This window comes from Triticum aestivum, chromosome 4A, assembly GCF_018294505.1.
Source record: "Triticum aestivum cultivar Chinese Spring chromosome 4A, IWGSC CS RefSeq v2.1, whole genome shotgun sequence".
Classification (NCBI taxonomy): Eukaryota; Viridiplantae; Streptophyta; class Magnoliopsida; order Poales; family Poaceae; genus Triticum; species Triticum aestivum.
In genome coordinates, this window is record NC_057803.1 from 322,364,064 (window position 1) to 322,369,759 (window position 5,696).

General features: G+C 34.4%; 1 non-coding gene and 1 pseudogene across 1 annotated transcript; one reads left to right on the plus strand and one right to left on the minus strand.

Moving 5' to 3' along the window:
- Nucleotides 1–604: 604 nt before the first annotated feature.
- TRNAY-GUA (transfer RNA tyrosine (anticodon GUA)) lies at nt 605–676 on the minus strand. The gene has a single exon. It is a non-coding gene; the product is annotated as a tRNA-Tyr (tRNA).
- Nucleotides 677–3,723: 3,047 nt separating this feature from the next.
- On the plus strand, nt 3,724–5,696 carry LOC123082001 (NAD(P)H-quinone oxidoreductase subunit 1, chloroplastic-like; annotated as a pseudogene).

Below are 5,696 nucleotides of genomic sequence, written 5' to 3' on the forward strand. Positions count from 1 at the left end.
ACTGTAGGGGAGGTCCTGCGGCAAAATAGCTCGATGCCAGAATGATAAAAAGTTTAACACCTCTTATTTGACTTTTTCACTATTTTCAAATAAGAAAAAGATCCAAATCTAAAATGGAAAGGTCGTCTTATTCAAAACCTCAATCATCACATCCCCTCTCTCCCACTTCACACCTCGGAACGCACTGTTCTTATAGAGAGAAAGGCGCTTTCCCATCTTCTTAACCTGAAATGAAGGGGTACCCCCGGGAAGAGATCCAGTGGAGACAACTGGGCCTGTAGCTCAGAGGATTAGAGCACGTGGCTACGAACCATAGTGTCGGGGGTTCGAATCCCTCCTCGCCCACAGCCTTCCAAAGGGGAAAGGGTCTTTACTTTCCCCCTGAGGGTAGGAAAATCATGATCGGGATAGCGAACGTAAAGCTATTGAACTTAGGTATGCTCTTTCCTTTTGTCGAAGTGGAATCATAGAACAGAATGTGATACGATGAGATAGAATGCAATAGAAATAGAAACAAGGATAGCGAACGGGTTACCTACTCCTAAGGGTCAAAGCAAGTCCTTTAATTCCATTCTTTATTCTTACATTAAAGAATGAATAAAATCTCCCCAAGTAGGATTCGAACCTACGACCAGTTAGTTTACAACTGACCGCTCTACCACTGAGCTACTGATGAACAAGGGGGGATTCGACCTCCTAGAGTTCAACTCCCTCTCTCAACCCATGAACAATATGAGTCCGAAGCTTCTTTCGTAACTCCCATAATTTCTTCGTAGTGGCTCCGTTCCATGCCTCATTTCATAGGGAAGCCCAAAGTGGCTCTATTTCATTCTATTTCACTTCCTAGAACTTCCTATCATTTAATATCCATCCCTTTGGTCTTATTGACATAAGAGATGTCATTTATAGTCTATCTCTTTCTATATATGGAAAGTCAAGAAATTCTCATCGAAACATCGAGAAATTGTGCATATAGAAAACTCTAAAGAAAGAAAAAAAGGAGACCCATGCCATGATTTTCAAATCTTTTCTATTTAGTAGTATAAGTTTCTTGATGGGGATAATTAATTCGGTCATTTTTGTCGGACTCTATTATGGATTTCTGTCTACATTCTCCATAGGTCCCTCTTAGATCTTCTTTCTCCAATCTTGGATTAGGGAAGAAGGAGATATTCGCGACTACTGGCGATTTCATTATGGGGCAGCTCATTATCTTCATATCGATCTATTATCCACCTATGTATCTATTCTTTCTTAGCTAAAAGGGTGGAAGATCTATCCAATTTTGTTATATTATATCATGGACTCGAAAAACGGATCTGAATTTGACAGAAATGCATGATCTTCACATGTATCACTTTTCACGATACCTAAAAGGTGGAATAGCGATTTTTGAACCATTTCCTATAAGAGAATGGTTCCCATTACTTTGAGAAATTGATTCTTATATCAAACTATAGCTATTGCATTAAAGAAGAAAAGAAACTAATAGAAGTCGAAGACGCTGAATGATAGTGAATAGAGAGAAAGATTCTTCTGATTTTCTTGTTTCTATCTACTAGATGCCATAGAGAATTGAGAATTTTCATGTCTTTCAATTCTGGTACTCATAATTGGAAAGTTATGGAAGGAGACCCATCATTTTGCAATGAAAACAACATATAAAACACTTGAAAATTTCGAAATCAGGCCAAGCGTCTTAATACATATGCAAATAAATTCATTATTGGCCCACCATTGATTAGAAAATTTAGCTTGTGTGAATCGCTATTGGTTTGATACGAATAATGACAATCGTTTTAGTATGTTAAGGATACAGATGTATCCACAATTCATTTAGAGTTACTTAATAGTCTATTTCTTATACCATATCTCTATCTCGTGAAATTCTCGATCCAAAAGATGGATGCATATGTTGTGTTTCATTTTCCTAAATGATATCAATTAAATGGTGTATTAATTCCATAAATTGCATATAGCAATAAATAAATCAGCAAAATTCTTTCTAATATTTTGGATAGAAGAAATTTCTTCTATCTAAAATATTAGAAAGAATGTACCCTTCTATCCAAATCCAATTTGCATCGATAAAATAAATCCAAATTCCAGTAGTAGATGAATAATTGGAAATTTGTGTGTGTACGAGATTAGAATAACTCCAAAATATATGACATAATTTTGTATATTTCCTGATTAGAAAAATACATGAAAAAGAAAGGAGGTAGAATTTTTTTTAGATTTATGGTTAAAGAAGAAAAAGAAGAAAACAGGGGTTCTGTTGAATTTCAAGTATTGAGTTTCACCAATAAGATATGGAGACTTGCTTCACATTTGGAATTACACAAAAAACATTTTTCATCAAGAAGAGATCTAAGAAGACTTTTGGGAAAACGTCGACGTTTGTTGGCTTATTTGGCGAAGAAAAATACAGTACGCTATAAGAAATTAATCGGTCAGTTGAATATTCAGGAGCAGTAAGTTAATCATTCAAATTGTTTTCTTGTTTTATTATTTTTTAGTAGTCTTATAGTAGTCTTATATTTTTCATTTTGTTGAGCCTCGCTTTGAGGAATTCATGGAATAATGAATTAAGGAAGAAACGATATGAGTCTACCGCTTACAAGAAAAGGTCTCATGATAGTCAATATGGGCCCTCAACACCCATCAATGCATGGTGTCCTTCAACTGATCGTTACTCTCGATGGTGAGGAATGGAAAAAAATCACGGAAAACCGAACTATTATACAATACTTACCTTATGTAACTAGGTGGGATTTTTAGCTACTATGTTTACAGAAGCAATAATAGTAAATGCACCAGAATTCTTGGAGAATATTCAATTACCACAAAGAGCCATCTATATTAGGGTAATTATGTTAGAATTAAGCCGGATAGCTTCTCACTTGCTATGGCTTGGACCTTTTATGGTGGATCTCGACGCACAAACTCCTTTTTTCTATATTTTTAGAGAGAGAGAATTAATATATGATCTATTTGAAGCTGCTACAGGTATGCGAATGATGCACAATTGCTTTCGCATCGGAGGAGTAGCTGCCGATCTACCTTATGGATGGATCGATAAATGTTTAGATTTTTGTGATTATTTTTTACGCGGAGTTGTTGAATATGAACAACTTATTACACAGAATCCAATTTTTTTAGAGCGAGTTGAAGGAGTAGGTTTTATAGCGGAGAAGAAGCAATAAATTGGGTCTTATCGGGACCGATGTTACGAGCTTCTAGAATACAGTGGGATCTTTGTAAAGTAGATCCTTATGAGTCTAACAACCAATTAGATTGGAAAGTCCAATGGCAAAAGGATGGGATTCGTTAGCTCGCTATTTAGTACGAATTTGTGAAATGAGGGAATCCATCAAAATAATTCAACAATCTGTAGAAACTTTCCTGGAGGACCTTATGAGAATTTATAAGTCCAACGCTTCAAGAAAGAAAATAATTCTGAATGGAATGATTTTGAGTATAAATTTCTTGGTAAAAAACCTTCGGCCAATTTTGAATTGTCAAGACAAGAGCTTTATGTAAGAGTAGAAGCCCCAAAAGGTGAATTAGGGATTTATCTGGTAGGAGATGACAGCCTTTTCCCCTGGAGATGGAAAATCCATCCACCCGGGTTTATTAATTTGCAAATTCTTCCTTAGCTAGTTGAAAAAATGAAATTGGCTGATATCATGACGATATTATGTAGTATAGATATCATTATGGGGGAAGTTGATCGTTGAAATGATAATAGATAGGGTAGAGGTAGAAACTATCAATTCTTTTTCGAAATTGGAATTATTTAAAGAAGTCTATGGACTGATATCGATTCTACCCATTTTGACCCTCCTTTTGGGAATAACAATAGAGGTACTCGTAATTGTGTGGTTAGAAAGAGAAATATCTGCGTCGATACAACAACGTATTGGTCCTGAATATGCTGGGCCCCTGGGCCTTCTTCAATCTATAGCAGATGGGACTAAGCTACTTTTTAAAGAAGGTATTCTGCCATCCCGAGGAGATATTTCTTTATTTAGCATTGGACCCTCTATAGCATTCATATCAGTTTTATTAAGTTTTTAGTTATCCCTTTGGGATATCATTCTGTTTTAGCCAATCTTAGTATTGGTGTTTTTTATGGATTGCCATTTCAAGTATAGCTCCTATTGGTCTTCTTATGGCAGGATATAGCTCAAGTAATAAATATTCTTTTTCAGGCGGTCTACGAGCTGCTGCTCAATCCATTACTTATGAAATACCATTAACTTTTTGTGTGCTAGCAATATCCCTACGTGTGATTCGCTAAAATAGATCTTTTTCCTATAAAATCCATTAACTATTTATATTCCTTTTCTTATTTAGTATTTGGGTTGGTAAGTTAAACTAGATAGCTATATGAGTGAAACAAAAAAGCTTATAAATTTGTAGTAAAAAGAAAAAAAATCTCATTTCCTACGTACAAGAAAATAGTGGAAGTAAACATAAGCAGTGTAAACTCTTTATCCCAAGGTTGATATTTTTTTTAATTAGTCATCATATCTAGAAGCGGCCAAGAATAAAGGATTCACGATATGGAATTCGATTACTAGAATACTCCTAGTTATTACTATAACTTAATAATCCATAAGAAGAATCCACTAAAAGTTAGTGAAGGGTTAGGAACACTAAAGTACATAAAGGATTAGTAATGGAAAATCTAAAACATTAGAGATTTTTGCCCATAAAAGGAATCATAATAAGGACTTGTAATTTGTAGAAATTATCAAGTAGTACTTTCTTCAGATTCCGATCCAGAGTATGTTCCCATTCACTTGTTAAGGAAATGGCTATCACGAAAGAATTAACCCTTTATCCATTTTTCTTTTTAAATACCCCCTCCCTGGAGAAAGAAGAATAGTAAAAATGATATGGAGTGCACTAGAAAAAAGTCATTATTTCCTTCCTCTATCCATATTCATGCAGAATTGCTCATGAACTAATACCCAACTCTTTCCATTTATTAATTGAATTCCTATAACAAGTAACAATTGTTTTATTCCAAGATTAAGTTATTACTGAACAAAGAATTTTTTTAATTATATTATAAAGGATGAGATCAATTCAGAAGTGCTTTTTCTTATTCTAGCAGACGGAATTCCTTTGGTCTAATTTAGGACATTCAAATCTATTTTATTTTATCTAATTCTATCTATGCTCCAGGGGCTAGGAACAAAACAGTCCTTTCCTCTATCTGATCATAGAGAAGCCGTATGAAGCTAAGGTTTCATGTACGGTTTTGAAATAGTGGTGGGAACTGTGATTTTATCGTCGACTATGATTATCTAACAGTTCAAGTACAGTTGATATAGTTGAAGCACAGTCAAAATATGGTTTTTGGATGGAATATTTGGTGTCAGCCTATAGGTTTTCTGGTTTTTTTAATTTCTTATTTGGCAGAATGTGAAAGATTACCCTTTGATTTACTAGAAGCAGAGGAAGAATTAGTAGCAGGTTACCAAACTGAATATTCCGGTATCAAATATGGTTTATTTTATCTTATTTCTTACCTAAATTTATTAGTTTCTTCTTTATTTGTAACAGTTCTCTACTTGGGCGGGTGGAATTTATCTATTCCCTATATACCCTTTTTTAAATTTTTTTCCAAATGAATAAAGGAGTTGGAATTTTGGAAATGACAATGGGTATATTTATTACATTAA